The sequence below is a fragment of the Bombina bombina genome, chromosome 3 (assembly GCF_027579735.1).
Source record: "Bombina bombina isolate aBomBom1 chromosome 3, aBomBom1.pri, whole genome shotgun sequence".
NCBI lineage: Eukaryota > Metazoa > Chordata > Amphibia > Anura > Bombinatoridae > Bombina > Bombina bombina.
In genome coordinates, this window is record NC_069501.1 from 170140316 (window position 1) to 170160640 (window position 20325).

At 35.6% G+C, this 20325-nt stretch overlaps 1 protein-coding gene across 1 annotated transcript in view; it reads left to right on the plus strand.

Annotated features, from left to right (window-relative positions):
• CADM2 (cell adhesion molecule 2) overlaps window positions 1–20325 on the plus strand; it is a 798115-nt gene that overhangs the window by 392367 nt on the left and 385423 nt on the right. The window lies entirely within an intron of this gene.

Here is a 20325-nt window from a genome sequence, read left to right on the forward strand (position 1 = left end):
AGTAGAACAACTAGTTAATATAACAATTTGTATAAGTTCCAACAATAGCATTTGCATATTGATTCCAATAGACTTAAAGAGAAGTCTCTAAGAACCAAAGTTTTTCTAATATTTAAACTTATATTTGGTATTCAATTTTTACATTTGATAAGGAAAAAATTATTATCTATTTGAAAAAAAAAAGGTATATGTTGAATAAACAATTGCCCTTAATTTTAGAACAATCAAATTCAACCAAACATATTTTTTTTTAAACAAATGCACCAAAACCTTTGTCTGTCCACATGTATTACTATGTAAACTATTTTTGAATATATCAGAGTGTCTATGCTGGAATAATAGGAATAATATATATATATATATATATATATATATATATATATATATATATATATATATATATATATATATATATATATATATATATATATATATATATATATAAATATAAAATATAGAAAAGGAAACAAGGAACTCCAGGACTGGTGCCAATATTGCTTTATTTGAGCAAGTCAGTGAGAGACATAGTCACAGTGTGCAAGGATTAGATGTGACGCGTTTCCCGCATGCTCACATGCTCTTCATCAGATATATATATATATATATATATATATATATATATATTAATTAGTTAATTGAATTCATTTAATTATTTCATTTTTGTTCATCACTTTCAGCACCAAAAAAGGGTCAGAGAACACAGGAGTGGGGGAAAATCTGAGATCATTTGACAAATCAGCTCATTCATTTGCAGTGATGTACAGGGGTTCTGACCATTCATGTGTACAATTGTGCCTGTCCAATCCTGAAACAGTATTACTAAATGATTGATGTGAGGGACAGCAAGTCAGGCATTAAATGCCAAACAGGCTTGAGTGATCCACTTTTAACCTAGCATAGGGAGGGGAAGACTAAGCAAAGCTGTGCCCCCTTTAATCACATCCATTTCAGCTTTTGGACAGTGTAGTTGTGTATGCTTCTGTCAGATATTTCTCATATTTGGAAAGAAAATGTTTGTGTGAATCAGATTTTTTTCATGGAATGTAGTGCATTACAGTTCCTGCACATTACTGCATTCTTTTTTTTTTATTTCTTTTTTTTACTCAGCAGGGATTTAAAAATTGTCTTCACTTGTTTAGTGTTAAAGATTTGCTAATTTAATTATATATTGCATTTATAAACTGGTAGGGGACCTGTCTGAGCCCTACCTTTGTTGGAAGATCTTTATTTTTATTTTAAACCCCTTGTGTGAGTGCATTGCAGTGCAACTGCACAGTAGTGAATTATTTATTTATTTTAAACTCTAGGGAGAAGTATTTTTTATATAATTGTTAAGTGTTAAAGCTTGTAGCATTTAATGTATAATTATATATTGCAGTGAGGGCATTGCTGGACTAGTAGCCTATATTTTTACTAATATACTCTTCATACTACACATATAGTTGTAGCCCTAATATAATTGGAACAATATTTGATATTGCAGTGCAGGCACTGAGGGTTCCTGGCAATTAGCTCTATAGGCTTTGCTTTATTGTGTCATACCTTTTCATTGTGTACCAGAAACCTACCTGATTCAGTAACTCGGCTGCTGCTGCCTCTCCTCCTTCTTCCATTTCTGATCTGTGATGGTCATCATCAGTTAATTAGTTTAAAAAACTGATGGTCACTGTATCCAAGAGTCTCTAGGAACGTGTTTATCCTCCCATTGAGCTGTATCTTTGGGGTTTATGTATTATAATTATCAAAAGCCTTTTTCAGTGACTCTACTACTGCCTATCCTGCTAATGACCATCTCCTCCTCCTTGAGCCTCTAAAAATAGGTATTAACTACAAACTTGTGATGGAGAAGATGTGTGAGAAAGTGGGGATTGTGGATACTTTAGCATAAGTGAGTTCAAAAAGCATGAGAGAGTTGAAAAGAAAAATAAGATAGTACAGAAAGGTTGTACTGATGGGAAGTGAAAGGTAGAATGGGAGAAACAATACGGTGGTGGAAGAAGGTAGTGAATGGTTATTTGATATTACTGTAATTATCACTGGCTTTTCATTTAGATTTATTCTTTGAATTCTCTTTGTAAAAATTGTTCTAGTTCCTGCATGTTCTTGTGTCACAGTTACCACTAAAGCTTCCAATTGTCTGCATTTCATATCAGTGCCATTTTGTTGTTAAAATGATTGTTTTGTGAGCTTCACATTGGAGTTAATGCAAACGAACAAATATTATTGGTAACAATTTTGTATCCGAATATTCGTACAAACCGAACAGGGCCATGCCTGGAAATTCTGACAACCCAAATTACCAGAGAAATCCAAAACAAATCTTTCCGACAAAACACTTTTCTTGCCCATTCAAATGTCTATGATTTACCTTGACACTAATTTCAACAAGTGTAATCTATAATGCATAAAGGGGACACAGAAAGACCGGCTGATCCCAATCAGAAAGTGTGAAAGCACCATTAAATCTAATAGAATTGCATGATATTAGTAGTAGAGGGCAGTAGAGTAGATATGAGATCAGCTCTGATGTTACACAATACCAGTAGTTGTTATCAGATTTTATTTCTTAATTATGATTTAAATATATTTTTTGGCCTATTTTCAAGAATAATATTTTGACAGTGTTGGCACAAATATGTTTTTTTTTATTTTGTGCACTTTATGGTGGAGTTTCTATTAGTGGCGTTTTAAACATTTTCAGTTAATTGTTAGATCAATATTGTAAGCACAAAACCAGTATTTTAACATTATCTTGCTAGAGTTGCTAAGCAACATTCTCTGAGATACTTTGTTTCCTCTAATAACATTGTCAAGTTGCTGGATGTTCAATGAAATTGGGGAAGGACAGCTGTTAAGCAATGAGGAATTATGTAAACTAGGTAAAACAAAAAAATAGAAGTTGATAACGGTTCACACCAGCAGAATAGTTAAACCCCCATTTACCCATAGGTGGGCAGATAAGTTTAGCACAGATATACCAATGGCACTATTGAAAATAGGTAGACAGGTCCTTTGTAAAATATATCTTCGTATAGAGTAGGGTGGTGCTTGTGTACTTATAACATAATTTGAAACCGTTTCAGCAAGAGGCTGAGAAAAGAGTACACTGTATAGCATTCAGTGCCTACAACAAAGTAACATTTATATCCATTACATGAAAATAGGTTAAAAAAGAATAAAAATGATAAAGCGTTCTCTATGGGGCCTATTTATCAAGCTCTGTATGGAGCTTGATGGCCCGTGTTTCTGGCGAGCCTGAAGACCATGGCTCCATAACCTGTCCCCCTGCTCTGAGGCGGCAGACAGACATCGCTGAAAATCAACACGATCCAATACGAATGGGTTGATTGACACCCGCTGCTAGCGGCCACGAATCTGGAGGGGGCGGTATTGCACCAGCAGTTCACCAGAACTGCTGGTACAATGATAAATGCTGACAGCGTATGCTGTTGGCGTTTATTGATGTGCGGCAGACATGATCCGCAATATCGGATCATGTCCGTTTGCACATTAATAAATAGGCCCCTATGAGTCATCTGAGTCAGATTAGAGGCAAATCTATTAGATAGTCTAGGATTCTAAAACCTATATTGCCTTGTATTATACCATCAAATTACAATACATATAATGGCTATAGATAGTACCATTAGCGTATAAGTTTGAAAACAAAATATTTTTAAATTGTCATTAAATGACTCTAGGAGGTTTCTAATTAGACCATAGAGTTAGCTTCTGTTATTTAAAAATAGAGAGCAAGAACGCCACAATTTAAAAATATTTAGTTTTCAATGTATATGCTAATGGTACTATCCATAGCCATCATATGTATTGTTGTAATTTGATGGTATAATACAAGGCAACATAGGTTTTGAATCTTAGACTATCTAATATATTTGCCTCTAATCGGACTCATAGAGAAAGCTTTTGTGTTTATAATCTTTCTAAACATAATTTTATCACTATACCTAAATAAAGGTTAAGTTTTATCCTGTTTTCATGTAATGGATATACATGTTACTTTGTTGTAGACACTGAGTGCTATACAATGTACTCTTTTTTTCAGCCTCTTGCTGAAACAGTTTCAAGGGCAGATAAGTTTCCCATCAAGTCCGCAGCTCGCATTTATTAATGCACAAGCAACTGCTTGTGCACCTCTGCAGTTGTTTTCACAAGAGTGACATGAGAGTAAGGTGTCAGTCATCCCAGACAAGTTAAAACGTGGCAGTCTTACAACTGTTACCTTATAACTTGTGGTAGGGGTTTTAAAGCAGTCCCTGTTGCTTGATAATGCTTTTAATGTTTAATATTAATATCACCAATGGTAGAACTTAATATATGTGTATATACTATGTGTGTAAATATATATATATATATATATATATATATATATATATATTAAATTATGGGGGGAGATAAAAAACTGAAATTAAAATCCTCCATGTCACAAAATTAAATTAATGTAAATATTTGCATAGGAAATTAGCATATCTAGGCAAGAATCCCTGCTTGCTTTTTCCCCAGAAATAACTCATATACAATGTTACCAATGCACAAGAGAATTCTGGGTAAGTTATGCAAATTCTCAGTTTTTTTGCTTCAAAAATACCGTTTTAACACAGCTATCCTTTTAACATGATTATTAAAAGTTGCTGCTATAATCCTGTTAAAAGGATAGCTGTGTTAAAACAGTATTTTTGAAGCAAAAAAACTGAGAATTTGCATATCTAATTTGCATAACTTACCCAGAATTCTCTTGTGCATTGGTAACATTGTATATGAGTTATTTCTGGGGAAAAAGCAAGTGGGATTCTTGCCTAGATGTGCTAATTTTCTATGCAAATATTTACATTGATTTATATATATATATATATATATATAAATATACACACAGTAAACGTGTATGTGAATTTCAGCAATTCTGTTGTAGTTTTAGAATACTGAAAGTAAGTATATGCATTCTGTTACTACATTTTTATTTTTTTACATTTTACTTCACAATATTGCACAACTAATATTATTAAAATTGTGTTAAAAAAATAAATATCATAATACTATTAGAAATCTTTTTTAAGGACATCAATGACACAGTTTTAGGAGGTAAAGCTTTTTAATGCAGGAACATAGAGCAAACATATTTGTGCTTAATCTGCACCCAGGGCAGAGTAAAAGCTATCATTGAAGCTTCTACTAGATGAAGCTTTCATAATACAAATGTATTGCAAAATGCTTCTATTGTGCATTTCAATTTTGACCATCATGTCCCTTTAATCACAATATCCCTTTTAATATATCTGCATTTTTCCCTTTAATACTTACCTAAAATGTTTTTTATTGAATTTTATAGAATTGTTTTTTTAATTTAATTTAACCCCCATTTTGGTATTGTCAGGGTTGTATAATTCTATATACTAGTCATTATAAATGGTATTACACCTTATACAGACTGAAGACTCCTTTACATTGATGTTGCAAACTGATAAATATGATGCGCGTTACACCTCAATAACAGCAACTGGGGTCTGGCTGTCCTATAGAAAGTATTAGAAGCTATTAAGCGTTAATTTACACTAGGTTTACAATGAAAGCGCAAAAGTTAATACACTGTCGGAGGCTGTCGGTACATTGAGAAAAATTACACCCAGCTCAACTAGCTGTAAAAGAGGAAAAATTAGCTTTTTCAGCACTGGTTCAAATTGAAATACTAAATCTTGCAAACAATACAAGTGTTTCAATAAATTGTAAAATATATATATATATATATTTTTTTAAAATATATGGAAGCACGTTTCTACAAAATTCAATCTAGTCCTATACCTAGGGCAAGTGGAAATTAATTAATAAAGTGGAAAATATAATTATAATAAAAAAAATAGTATTTGCTTCTAGTTAAAAAATGTGTATTATAAATAAGTGTATTTTTGTATTTGTGATTGCAGATAAAGAGCGTAGACATTAAACGTACATTTTATAGTTTAAGGTCATTACCAAAGCAACTAATTGATTTTCAAGAAACCCGATGTTGGATGGAAGCGTTAACACAACGTTAACTTACACCGACATGAAAAGAGTGACTGCATGCAATTTATAACATATTTCAATGGAAACCTGGTACTAAAATGGAACCATTAACTACTTTTAGCTGTCGGCAACTTCAGTAGCTTACGGTTCCATTTTTTATGGCTCAGTGGAAGCGAGCCCTGAGTGGGCCAGTCACACATATCAACATCCAAAAAGTTAATCCACAGATGAGAGGTAAAAAGTGAACTTTATTGTAGATAACTGTAGAATCATACAAGGTCCAGCAAGCTCATACAAAGCATCCTATGTGTTTCGTGCTGAAAAGCACTTAGTCAGGGATAAGGTTAGACTTCCCCTCTGTGGTCTTAAATAGTGTCTATATTAACCCTTTGTTCACTGAACATAAATGCATAATCACTGAGGTTACTGCAGTAGTATCATAACTCCAGCTACATTGCAATATTGTATACTAATTCTTAATAGCAATGGTGATACAAATACTTAAAAATAGTTCCCGTAAATATAGGTATGTGTATATCTATAACAATTGGTATAAAAATAGTTTAAATAGCGTATATGATGCAAAACACTAGTGAATCACAGCGCTGATACAAAAAATTATAATAAGACACACAGAGGGGAGGGGGATTAAGGAAAAGGGGAAATGGATAAGGGAATCTATTTAAAATGCATATATGCATATAGTAAGGTAAAGATAGACTAAGTAATCCAGATATGAACAAAACATAGTAATGTGTACAAATTGGAAATATTTTGAAGTCTAACCTACCAATCGGATAGATTACGAGTTTTGCGTTATGAGTGAAAAAGCAGCGTTAAGGCTCTTTTTCACTACCGCTGGTATTACGAGTCTTGCAGGTTTAGCTGCACCACACACTTTTTTGGCCAGAACGCAATGTAACTACCGCAGCTTTCAAAAAGTCCTTTTTCAATGGGACTTCCACAGCTCCGGTATTACGAGTTTGCCTGTCCGGCCAAAAAGTGAGCGGTACAGCCTAAAACTACAAGATCCATAACGTAAACTGAAGTCAGTAGTTATAGGTTTTATGCTACAACGCCGTAACATAAAACTCTTAACTAAAGTGCTAAAAAGTACACTAACACCCATAAACTACCTATTAACCCCTAAACCGAGGCCCTCCCGCATCACAAACACTAAAATAAAATTATTAATCCCTAAGCTGCCACTCTGGACATCGCTACCACTATAATAAACATATTAACCCCTAAACCGCTGTACTCCCGCATCGCAAACACTAGTTAAATATTATTAACCCCTAATCTGCCACCCCCAACGTCGTTGATACCTCCCTACACTTATTAACCCCTAATCTGCCACCCCCAACGTCACCGCCACTATACTAAAGTTATTTACCCCTAAACCTAACCCTAAGTCTAACCCTAACACCCCCCAACCGGAATTAAAGGTGAAAAACTCCTATTGGCTGATGCAATCAGCCAATAGGATTGAGCTCGCATTCTATTGGCTGATTGGAACATATCATGATAGAATTATATCAGCCAATCGGAATTAAAGGGATGCCATCTTGGATGACGTCACTTAAAGGAATCATCATTCTTCAGTCGCCGTGGAAAGAAGAGGATGCTCCATGCCAGATGTCTTGAAGTGGATCTTCGGGGGTTTGTGTTAGGTTTTTTTAAGGGTTTATTGGGTGGGTTTTATTTTTAGATTAGGGTTTGGGCGGAAAAAGAGCTACATTTTCTTTTAAGGGCAATGCCCATCCAAATGCCCTTTTCAGGGCAATGGGGAGATTAGGTTTTTTAGATAGGATTTTATTTGGGGGTTTGGTTGTGTGGGTGGTGGGTTTTACTGTTGGGGGGTTGTTTGTATTATTTTTTTACAGATAAAAGAGCTGATTTCTTTGGGGCAATGCCCCGCAAAAGGCCCTTTTAAGGGCTATTGGTAGTTTATTGTAGGCTAGGTTTTTTTTTATTTTGATAGGGCTATTAGATTAGGTGTAATTAGTTTAAATATTTGAAAATTTCTTTTTATTTTGTGTAATTTAATGTTTTTTTGTTTGTAATCTAGTTAATTTGATTTAATTATTGTAATTTATTTAATTGTAGTGTAAGGTTAGGTGTTAGTGTAAGACAGGTAAGGTTTTATTTTACAGGTAAGTTTGTATTTATTTTAACTAGGTAGCTAGTAAATAGTTAATAACTATTTACTAACTATTCTACCTAGTTAAAATAAATACAAACTTGCCTGTGAAATAAAATAAAGCCTAAGCTAGATATAATGTATTATTTATATTGTAGTTAGCTTAGGTTTTATTTCACAGGTCAGTATTTAGTTTTAAATATTAATTATTTAGTTAATGATAGGAATTTTTATTAGAGTTATTTTAATTATATTAAAGTAGGGGGTGTTAGGTTTAGGGTTTATAACTTTAGTATAGTGGTGGTGACATTGGGGGCGGCAGATTAGGGGTTAATAAGTGTACTGTAGGTGGCGGTGATGTCGGGGGTGCAGATTAGGGGTTAATAAGTATAATGTAGGTGGCGGCGGTTTCGGGGGCGGCAGATTAGGAGTTAATAACTTTAATGTAGGTGGCGGCAACATTGGGGGTGGCAGATTAGGGGTTAATAAGTGTAGGTAGGTGGCTGCGGTGTCGGGGGTGGCAGATTAGGCGTTAATAAGTATAATGTAGGTGTCGGCAATGTTGGGGGCGGCAGATTAGGGGTGTTTAGACTTGGGGTTTATGTTAGGGGGTTAGGTGTTATGTTAGGAGGTTAGGTGTAAACATAAATGTTGTTTCCCCATAGGAATCAATGGGGCTGCGTTACGGAGCTTTACGCTCCTTTATTGCAGGTGTTAGGCTTTTTTTCAGCTGGCTCTCCCCATTGATGTCTATGGGGAAATCGTGCACGAGCATGTAAAACCAACTCACCATGGCGCTGGTATTGGAGTGCGGTATGGAGCTCAATTTTGCTCTACGCTCACTTATTGCCTGCTAACGCCGGGTTTTTGTAAACCTGTAATAGCAGCGCTGTAGGGAGGTGAGCGGTGACAATAACTTGCAAGCTAGCACCGAGCAGCTCTTACCGCAAAACTCGTAATCTAGCCGAATGTTAGTACTAAACATAGATGAGAAACAGGTAGGCACAATGTAGTCCAAAAAAACATATAATGTAGTGAAACATGTTAAATACATAGTTTTTCATACTAACAATAAGGCCTATTGAATATACAAAAAGTGGGGCAGGCTAATATTGGATACTTAAAAGCTGGATTATCACACTATTTTATTGATAACTCAAATACCCCTATAAGCCTTCAGATCCCAGATTTAATTTATACCCCGTGGTACACCAGTTTGCAGCTGGAAAATACAGTAGGCTTTCTTCCTATTAAGGTAGTGTTTCTGCTACTTCCAAATGGGTGGGCAGTATGGCTTTAAGACACACCAGTGATATGTATTGTTATGTAGTTATCACTGTTTGCTGATAATTTAGGCCTTTATTTGGTGTATATATACAACAGACTGCATGGAGAAGTGGATTAGGGTGCAGGGCACAGGAGTGTGCTCTGTCAATTCCAAATGGGCCATATGATAAAGGCACCTGGATGAACAATTTAATTTGTTAGCTAAGAACAAAATTGCTCACAGGTATGGGTGACTAGAGCACTCACTTTTAAATAAGTTAAAAAAAAATCATAACAAGAGCATCTTCAAAAGTTGCAGGCTCCCTCAAATTCCCCTGAGCTTATTTGTTGGCGATGATTAACAGGCTCTGTACTCACACTATTGCTCATGCAATAGAAGGGGGCAGCACTGCACAAGGAATACAATTAACTACTTGCTACAATGACATGGGGACAGGTTTCCTAATTGGGAACCTTTCCTGTCCATAAATAGTAAATGGGGCCTAATGTGTGTATACAATTTAAATGTATATGAAACCCAACCATATTCTTTTATGATTCACACAGAATACACTATTTTATAAAAGTTTCCAATTTATTTCTATTATCAAATTTTCTTCGTTTTCATGACAGTCTGTGCTGAAGAGATACCTAGGTAGGCCTCTGGAGCACTGCATGGCAGGAAATACTGCTGCCATCTAGTATCCTTACAAATGGATAACATTCTTGCAAAACTGCTGCCATATAGAGCTCCAGAAATGGGCCGGTTCCTGAGCTTACACCCCCTGATTTTCACCAAAAGATACCAAGACAACAAAGAAAATTGATAAAAGAAGTAAATTATCTGAATCATGAAATAAACATTTTAGGTTTCATATCCCTTTAATGTAGCAACAACATTGTTGATAGTTGGTTAAATACAATAGAATGGTAACTTTTTGAAAGAAAAAATATATTTGTAAATAGTTTACAAGTAATAAAAACTATTATATGTTAGACCTTGTTATGATATAAACATAAGTGCATGAAAACAAAATGTGAACACTTATTAGTACTCAAGATGAAGGTCACAATAGAGAAAACTGTCAGATTTCATAAACGAAATAAAAAAATCCAGCCGAAAAAAAAGTAAATTACTATTAGATAATCTGAGGTGCAGAAAATATTATAGCTGGCTCTGTCAAGGCAGCTGAATATGTTGTTTTCAGAAAGGGCAACTCATTTTATGGTTCTCCTTTTCATGTTCATATTCCCTTAAACCATGCTATGGGTGCAGTCATTTTAAAAAATATATCAAAAGTTTGCATATTCTATGTTTTTCAACATTCAGTCTGTCTCTGCACGGCAGGGGTGCCACAGGAATCAAAGAAAAAGGCAGCCGAGTTAGACTCATTCCTTGCTTTATGGGATTTAGAATCTGCTTACAAGATACATAGAAATACATTCCACACACACAAAAATGAATATAGAGATCAAGCTATTGCTGCTGGAGCTGCTGTGAGAGAAATACTTGAATGTCTAAGTTTTTTTTTCCAGCTAGTTTTAACTAATTTTACATTTTTATAGTTTTTTTAGAGGGATGTTAAACTGAAAACATAAATATTGTGCATTTAAAATAAAAATACTCTTTTTTTTCTTTTAAATGACCAAAGTAAAAGCTGATAAAGTTAATATTGAAGAAATGGTTAAGGAAAATTATTTTAGTGTCAGTGTTCACTGGCTGTTAAAGACAACTCACACAGAGGAGCACAACTGTATTTTTCTACAACAGGTAATGAGGATTGTAAACATTTTCAGTATATAGCCAAAATTCCTAAAGATTAACAGTATATATGCATCACTTTGGGCATATTCCAATAACTAACGGGGAACTGCAAGTAATACTGTATTCCATTTCTTTGCATCTGCAACAAAACTAAAATATACTCAGTTTTGATTTAATAGCATGAACATTTTTCTTTCATGTTGAATTTTTAATAAGACAAGGTATTATACATTTTAAACAAGAATCCCTAGTCCTTCCAGCAAACTTGATTGAGCTTGCTAAAATCTATTATTACTTAGGCGATAAACCTGCCCAGAGGGCAGCCTATTAAAAAAATAAATAAATAAATAAATACAACCCCCAAAGCTAAAATTAGACAAAATAAAAAATTTAAAATTACAGAAAAAAATAAACTAAGCTATTAAAAATAAAAAATGTAAACCTAAACTAATACCCCTATAAAAAATCCCCCCAAAAATAAAAACACCCCCTAATCCTGATCGCTTCCAGCCACTTTCCGGTTATTACAGCGATGCTTCGATATCGAGGCATCCTGCAATAACCCTCCTTGGCCATCCGATGCAGAGATGGCCACTCTATGGCCCTCTCTGCACCGGACATCGATGGCCGGTATCGTTGGTGGGTGGGAGCCAGTCTGGGAGGCGGGTGGGCGGCCATCGATGCATCTGCTGATGCAAGAGGTGGGCGGGATCGCCAGGGGCGCTCACGGACGCGTGCACGGGGTGGAAGCGTGTGGGAACGGCTACACTACAGAAAAAATGTTGAAGAAAAGTGGGATAAAGTGGGGTAAAATTTAATTTAAAAAAGCATCTAAGGGATCTGGGAGGGGGAGGGGGGTTGTTCTTTGGGGGGAAGCTACACTACAGAAAAAAAAGCATTTTTTTTGGTAAACTGGGTACTGGTAGACAGCGGCCAGTACCCAAGATGGCTCCCAATAAGATAGAGGGGGAGGGTTAGAGAGCTGTTTGGGGGGGGTCACTGGGTTTGGGGGCTAAGGGGTGATCCTATACATCAGCATATGTAAATATGCTAAAAACATTTTAAAAAATTAAAAGATACCTATTTTAGTACTGGCAGACTTTCTGCCAGTACTTAAGATGGCGGGGGTAATTGTGGGGTGGGGGAGGGAAGAGCGCTGTTTGGGAGGGATCAGGGTGTCTGATGTGTCAGGTGGGAGGATGATCTCTACACTAAAGCTAAAATTAACCCTGCAAGCTCCCTACAAGCTACCTAATTAACCCCTTTCACTGCTGGGCATAATGCACGTGTGGTGCTCAGCTGCATTTAGCAGTCTTCTAATTACCAAAAAGCAACACCAAAGCCATATATGTCTGCTATTTCTGAGCAATGGGGATCCTAGAGAAGCATTTACAACCATTTGTGCCATAATTGAACAAGCTGTTTGTAAATAATTTCAGTGAGAAACCTAAAGTTTGTGAAAAAGTGACATTTTTTTTTTATTTGATCGCATTTGGCGGGGAAATGGTGGCATGAAATATACCAAAATGGGCCTAGATCAATACTTTGGGTTGTCTACTACACTACAGCTAAAATTAATCCTACAAGCTCCGTACATGCTCCCTAATTAACCCCTCCACTGCTGGGCATAATACACGTGTGGTGCGCAGTGGCATTTAGCGGCCTTCTAATTACCAAAAAGCAATGTCAAAGCCATATATGTCTGCTATTTCTGAACAAAGGGGATCCAAGAAAAGCTTTTACAACCATTTGTGCCATAATTGCACAAGTAATTGCAAATAATTTCACTGAGAAACCTAAAGTTTGTGAAAAAATGTGTGAAAAAGTGAACATTTTTTTTTTATTTGATCTCATAATATAGGATGATGAAGATAATGGTATCTTTAGAAAATCCATTTAATGGTGAGAAAAAATGGTATATAATAAGTGTGGGTACAGTAAATAAGTAAGAGGAAAATTACAGCTAAACACAAACACCGCAAAAATGTAAAAATAGCCTTGGTCCCAAACGGACAGAAAATTGAAAAGTGCTGTGGTCATTAAGGGGTTAAAAGGGCAATCAGTTCTTTTCCAGCCCCAAAAACCCTAATCTAAAAATTAAAAAGCCACCCAAAAAAAATAAAAAAAAAGCCTAAGACTAAGCCCCAAGTAGGTACTCATGTTCCTGAAGTCCGGCGGAGGTCTTCTTCCAGGCTCCTCCATCACCTTCTATCTTCATCCAGAATGAAGGCGGTGCGGAGTAGAGATGCAGAGCAGTCTTTCCCGATGCGTGGATCCTCAGCGGTGATCCTCAACGGCGGCAGTCCTCAGCCTTCTCCGCTGGACTTCAGAAACGGTGAGTACCTATTTGGGGCTTAGTGTTAGGATTTTTTTTTTTTTTAAAAAAGTAGTTTTAAGATTAGGGATTTAATGGACTGCAAAAGAGCTGATTGCCAGTTTAAGGGCAATGCCCATACAAATGCCCCTTTAGGGGCAATGGGTAGTTTAGGATTGTTTAGTGTTCGTTTTTTTATTTTGGGGGGGTTTGGTGGGTGGGGGGTTTTTACTGTTAGGGGGGATTTAGTAATTTTTAAATGTAAAAGAGCTGTTTTACTTAGGGCAATGCCCTACATAAGGCCCTTTTAAGGGCTATTGGTATTTTAGGGGGTGTTTTTATTTTGGGGGGCTTTTTTATTTTCATAGGGATTAGGTTTAATTTTTTTTGTTTATTTTTTGTAATTTTAGATTTTTTTGGTAATTTAATGTTAGGTTTTATTTAAGGGTAACTTAGTTTTGGTGTTGATTTAGGGGGTGTTTGTTTAGAGGGCTTAGTAATTAAATTATTTATTTGCATTGTGGGGGGTTGGCGGTTTAGGGGTAATAGGTTTATTAGGTTTATTGCGATGTGGGGGTTTGTTGGTTAGGGATTAATAGGTTAATTAGGTTTTTTGCGATGTGCGGGTTGTCGGTTTAGGGGTTAACAGATTAATTAGGTTACGTGTTTTTTATTTATTTCTTGCGTGTGTTTTTTTGTAAGGTTTTTTTTTTTAAGGTTAATAGGTTAAATAGGTTACGTGTTCTTTATTTATTTCTTGCGGGCGGTGCATTTTTTTTTTTTAAGGCTTCAGGTTTGCCTACGCTGCATCTAAGTGGATTCCAAAAATGGAAGGGTGGTGAAAGGATCCACCATTCTTTTGACTGCCTTGCGCTGCCAACATTCCTTTGAGGATGCAAGCGCAACTGGCGACACCGCCGTACGAGTTACAAATGCAATTATAGTATAGATTCTTGTTTCATTTTTCTATATAATTATCTATGTATCTATCATCTATCTATCAATCTATCTATTATATATCTATCAATCATCTATCTATCTATCTATCTTTATCCATCATCTGTTTTTATATCATCTATCAATCTATTATCTATCAATCTATCTAAATATCTTTCTATGTATCTATCTATCATTTAGCTATCTCTGATGTCGATCTACTTCTGTCGATCTACATCAATCTGCTTTATATCTATTATCTGTCTATCATCTATATATCTGTCTTTCTGTTAATTTGTCGTAGATAGAAAAAAAAATTAAACATAAACAAACTGGGATTTAATTTCATAAAAATGTAATGTACCCCAGACGTTTCCTAAAGCCATGAGTCTGGCAGATGTACAGTAGTGTTTCCATTCATTACAGTCCCTGTTAGGTTTTCTTGCAGCAACTATCCCTTCTCTGTCTTTCTTTGAGGTTGTACCATGGATAAATAATACAAGAAAAGTCAAATCTATTTTAGCTGTAATGTTTTATTGCTTGAGAGGACTACAAAGCTTTGTAGGTCATTGTGTTGCACAGCAATGTATTAATGTCCCTTCCAGTATTGAAAGGGCTAAACACCCTTTGACATCATTTATTTCTCAAACATATGGGTCATCACACATTTGGACAGTGTGAAAAAAGAAACTCTATAACACAGAGTTACTTACCCATTATTCTCTATGTAATCAAGCTTTTGAAAGAGCACTGAAGGCTCATCTGTAATTTCAAGCAAAATTTGTGATGCTGTTTTGTAGTTGATTTATGCCCCACTCTGTGGCTGAAAAGTGTATTTTAAAGCATAAAATAGCTTTTAACAGAGCAGAGAGAGTGAAACTCATTTATAGTTTTAACAATGTGCAGCAGTGCTGAAATTAGAATTTTAGCAGGAACATAAGTGGTGAAAAGCTGTTGAGAATTCATTGCTTACTTTTTACTTTACTTTTAAGAGGTAACACATTATATTTACATGATAAAATGGGCTGTCTGGCAACTTTTAGCCAAATAAGCAAGAATGTGCTATTATTCCATAAACATGTTCCATGTCAACTTTCAAAATTGTTTTACATAGGTAAAAAAATTTTATTAATTTCTTGCAGAGTTTGCCAACAGACGGATATATTTCCCCCCTTCTGTTAATTTGGGGATACATTTTTTTCAAAGCAGCTTAAAGTGAATGTAAATGTTTTACTACTTAATTAAAACTACTTGCTCACAATATTGGATATAAGCAAACCACAATAATAACATTTCTATATAAATAATAATTATCTTTTAATTTTATTTTCTACTTAGCTCCGTTATAATCCTTTAACTCCTCCCAACCTTCTTCTTCCGGTATTTCATCCTATTTCTCCTGCATCATTACAATATTTGACGCCCACTCGCTGACGTCTGTTACATTGCTCGTTCACGATCAGTGCTGACCTCTGCGCATGCGTTTACATTTTTGCCGACAGAACGCGCATGCGTATATCAAAAACTATCTCTCTATACCTCGGCACCTTGTTTCCCATTGCGCATGCGTTTACACTCCAAAACTATATTATAAACAAAGTATTCAATGAATCTTTCGATTCATTGAATACTTTGCGAGCGAGGAGCAGCTTTTATTTTGATATCAATAAGCATCAATCCGATATCGGCCTTATTTGTAAATATTGAATAAATGTTAGCATATCATTATTGCGCATGCGCGAATCGAGGACGAGCATTGAGTACGCTACGTCATCATGTAGTTCACGCATGCGCAGTTAGAGCGAACAACCAGCCTGACGCCCCGGGGGTGAAAAAAATATTAACAGAGCGAAGTGTCAATCAATAGAGATATGTGGGACCAAAATGGCAGGCGGAGGAATCGGCGACAAGAATAAGAAGTAAAAATCTTTATATTCACTGTTAGAAAGTGATTTAAAAAAGATGATGAATTAAACTAACCTTTATTTATGTAATTAAACACTTTGATGATTAGCTCTTCACTTGACTTTACATGCACTTTAATTTTAGTAACTAAATCAAACTATTATTTAGCAACAGCGAACTGTTTGTGGTTTACTTAAAGGGACAGGAAACGCACTTTTTTATTTCATGATTCAGACAGAGCGTACAATTTTAAACAACTTTCCAATTTACTTCTATTATTTCCCTCTCTGGTTAACCTATCAAGCTCCGGAAGGAGCTTGAGGGCCCGTGCAGGCTCGCCAGAAACACCAGTTATGCAGCAGCGGTCTAAAGACCGCTGCTCCATAACCTGTCCGCCTGCTCTGAGCAAGCAGACAGATATCGCCGCAATTCAACCGGATCGAGTACGATCGGGTTGATTGACACCCCCTGCTGACGGCCGATTGGCCGCGAATCTGCAGGGGGCGGTGTTGCACCAGAAATTCACAAGAGCTGCTGGTGCAATGCTGAATATGGAGAGAGTATTGCTCTCCGCATTCAGCAAGGTCTGTTGGACCTGATCCGCACTATCGGATCAGATCCAACAGACCTTTTTTAAATAGGGGCCTTAGTATGAGCAAGGAAGTCTTATTCACACACTAAACAACAGTAAGTAAAATAACCAACATGTTTGTTCTCCAAAAACAGAGAAGGAAGACAGCACTTATTTATATTATCTAAACTGCATCTTTATTAGTATGAAATATTTCAAGTAAGTTTTTTTAAATTATTATATTTTGTAATTATAAAGCTTGAGTTTTGGTAATATTAAACAGTGCTGTGTTCCCTCTGTGAATGTCTGCACCATTTAAGAATATTTCAAGTTCAAGTAGTTTGCTTTTTCTTTATTTTGTAGTTTGAGCCCTCTACTATAATTTGTTATAGTAACAATGGTTATGTCTTTATTTTTTCTCTGTTTTCTCTGTTATGGTATACATTAAGTAAATGGGTAAACTGACACACTATATAAGAGCATTTCTCTCTCTCTTTCTTTCTCTCTCTCTCTCTCCTCCTTCTTCTCTTTCTTCTGATCACCCTCGTCTCTACCCCTCTCTCTCCTATATTGTAGTTAACAACCTTTCCTGTACAGATGACTCTACAAATTATAAGATATGTATTTATGTTTGAAGTATATCATGTTTTTTTTTTCTACGGAACCACATTCTAGATACAAGAGCTTGATAATACCTATTATATATTTAAGATGTTAAAACTAGATTATCTCTCTTACAAATTAAAATAAACTAGAACATTTTCATAAGCTTTCTTCTCTGCAGATACAAATATTTATTTATCTAGTCCACTCAGACTATAGGCGCAATCCTCTAAAGATCTCTGCTCAGGCAAGATTATCTAAAAAGATCTGTCAACAGTGCCGCCTTAAGAGGGGTGAGCAGGGAGGCACTAGCCCCCCCCCCAGCATAATGGCTCCTTCATGTGCCCTTGTAATGGTGGTCATCTCTTGTTTTTCTGCCCAGCTGCTCTTGGTTCTGCAAGACCAGTCCCATCCCTTGGCATGCCCCACCTCCAGTTATCTTTGCAGAATTTGTCCAAATGCCACTATACTTATTTTTGAATAAAAGGTTAATTTGCTTGGGTAATTGTATTAAAAAGAATGTATTCCTGGTAATATTTTGAATGAAAGGGGAATATGCATCCTGACAGGAACATATTCATTACATATAAAGGGCTAGATTACGAGATGAGTGCAAAAGTGCGCTTTCGCAAGCATGATATCTGTGCTCCACTCAGTAATATCGGTGCACGCAAATAGGCACTAGTATTACAAGTTGAGCGCAATGCGAACGCTACCTCGTGTTCGCATTGCATGGAAGATTTGTGCTCATGAGAGCAGACTTCCATACGCTCCAATGGGAGCGTCATTGTGATGCTGATAGACAGGGCACAGAACAGAGCACAGAGAAGAGGGTAAGTCACGTAGCATTGGACAGCAAAGTTTAAATATATATGTATTTGAATATATATACATATATATTTAGGTGTTTATATGTGTATATACACATATTAAAACATAAATATATATGTATATAAGCATACACATATATATTTACAGTTTTAACAGAGTCCCCATAGACTGCAATGTAAAAGCACTTTTCAGAGCCGTTTTTTTTCTAAAACTCCACATCCCCTCACTTTTAATCCATTATAACTGCTTCATGCAATTATTGTTTTTTTTTTTTAAATAAAGATGCTACAATTTTTATTTTAATAAAGGAACCTTACGCTTTATTTTGGGGGCAATTGGGGGACAATTGTTTCAATATCCAGAGATCTGATCTCTGGTTAATGAATTAGAGTGCAATTAACTAGCCACTTGTAATGGCTGGTTATTTAACGTGCGCCCATAAACGGGCAAATTTGCCAATTTACAGACGCATGTTAAATTGGCTCTCCATTTGTAATTTAGCCCAAAATTGGGATTTTTTATTAAAAATAATTTAGTCCTGATAATGTTTTCGAAATGGCTGTTGACCCTATGTGCTACTAAACAAATGACAAAGTATTTACAGCAAATATGTATTCAAAAACACCAAAATACTAAATGGCATACAGTTAGGCCTTAGGAAGCAAATATAAATTCCATGATTGACTCAGATTTACAGCACAAGCATGATTTTAACAGCTGTTAGGGACCAAAGGATGAAATGATCCATAACTAATGAATTTCACAAACAGCTGATAATGTTTAAATTTGATATTTGATAGGATTAGAACTTAAATAAAAGTCAAAGTCTAAATAGCAAAATTTAAAAACGTCAAACCTCAAGGGCAAAGCTCACCAGAGACATTTCCTGTGGTGAAATGAAGGTTTGGAAATCTTGCTCTGTTGCATTAATATTTTTATATGCATGCAATAATATTTATTCAGGTGTATATTTATTTATAATTATACATAGAGAGTAAAGTGAATATTGACTTCCAGCACCCAATACATGTCAATCTAACTAGCAATGGTGAAGACATCCCATCACATGACTTGCCTAGGAAGCAGAACAGTTACAAGAAGATGGTTGTATCCAAGTTCCAAAGATGAGAACTTTAATACAAGAGCTATGTAAATGTTTATTTGAAGAGGTTATTTATCAGACAAGACTGCGAGGGATGGAGATGCGACATTCTTGAGCACACTGTAAAGGTCAAGAAAAAGTATTTTGAGATATGATATTAAATATATAGAAAAATGAACTGAAGAAAAAAATAAGCTTGAAATAGAGATGGAGTTTTTGTAGTTTCTACATGCAGTTTATTTGTAAGTCAGTTAAGTAACATGAGAAGGAAATAGAAAGGAAGAAATTTCAAAAAGAAAAAAGGGGCTGTATTAAAGGGACTTTAAACATTTCTTACTAATGTTTAATATCTGGGCTTTGTATCAAACTCCATTGGCCAAAATGCAAAATCTGTGACCCAGGTTTTCAAAATGCTGCAAATTGCATAAACCCAGCTATTGATTTACAGCATTTGCAGGGCAATAAACTTTATTTTAGGTCTCCTATGGAAAGTGGGATAAACACAGTTTTGTATAAAAGCAAGAGATGTTTGATGTTCTTTAAATCCTAGAGTGCCACATATGTATATTTAAAACACTTCTGGAAGTAGGCTTTTATGCCCAAGTATCTTACATTTACTTGCAGCATTTTTATGCTAATCCTCGCTACCTGCCAATAGGGACAGGTGATTAGCTTATTGTGGGGGTAGAAAATAATTTGGGCAATAGTCCTATACCCTCTGTTTTAGTTAATTTAAATACATTGGTACAAATTACAAGTGGAGCCCTATTTAGCGCTTTCCCTAGCATGAATATGAAGAATATGTTCTGTTTATTCATAAATACAGGAGTGAAATCGATGGGCCCTCATGGCTGTCGTTACAACCAGGCAG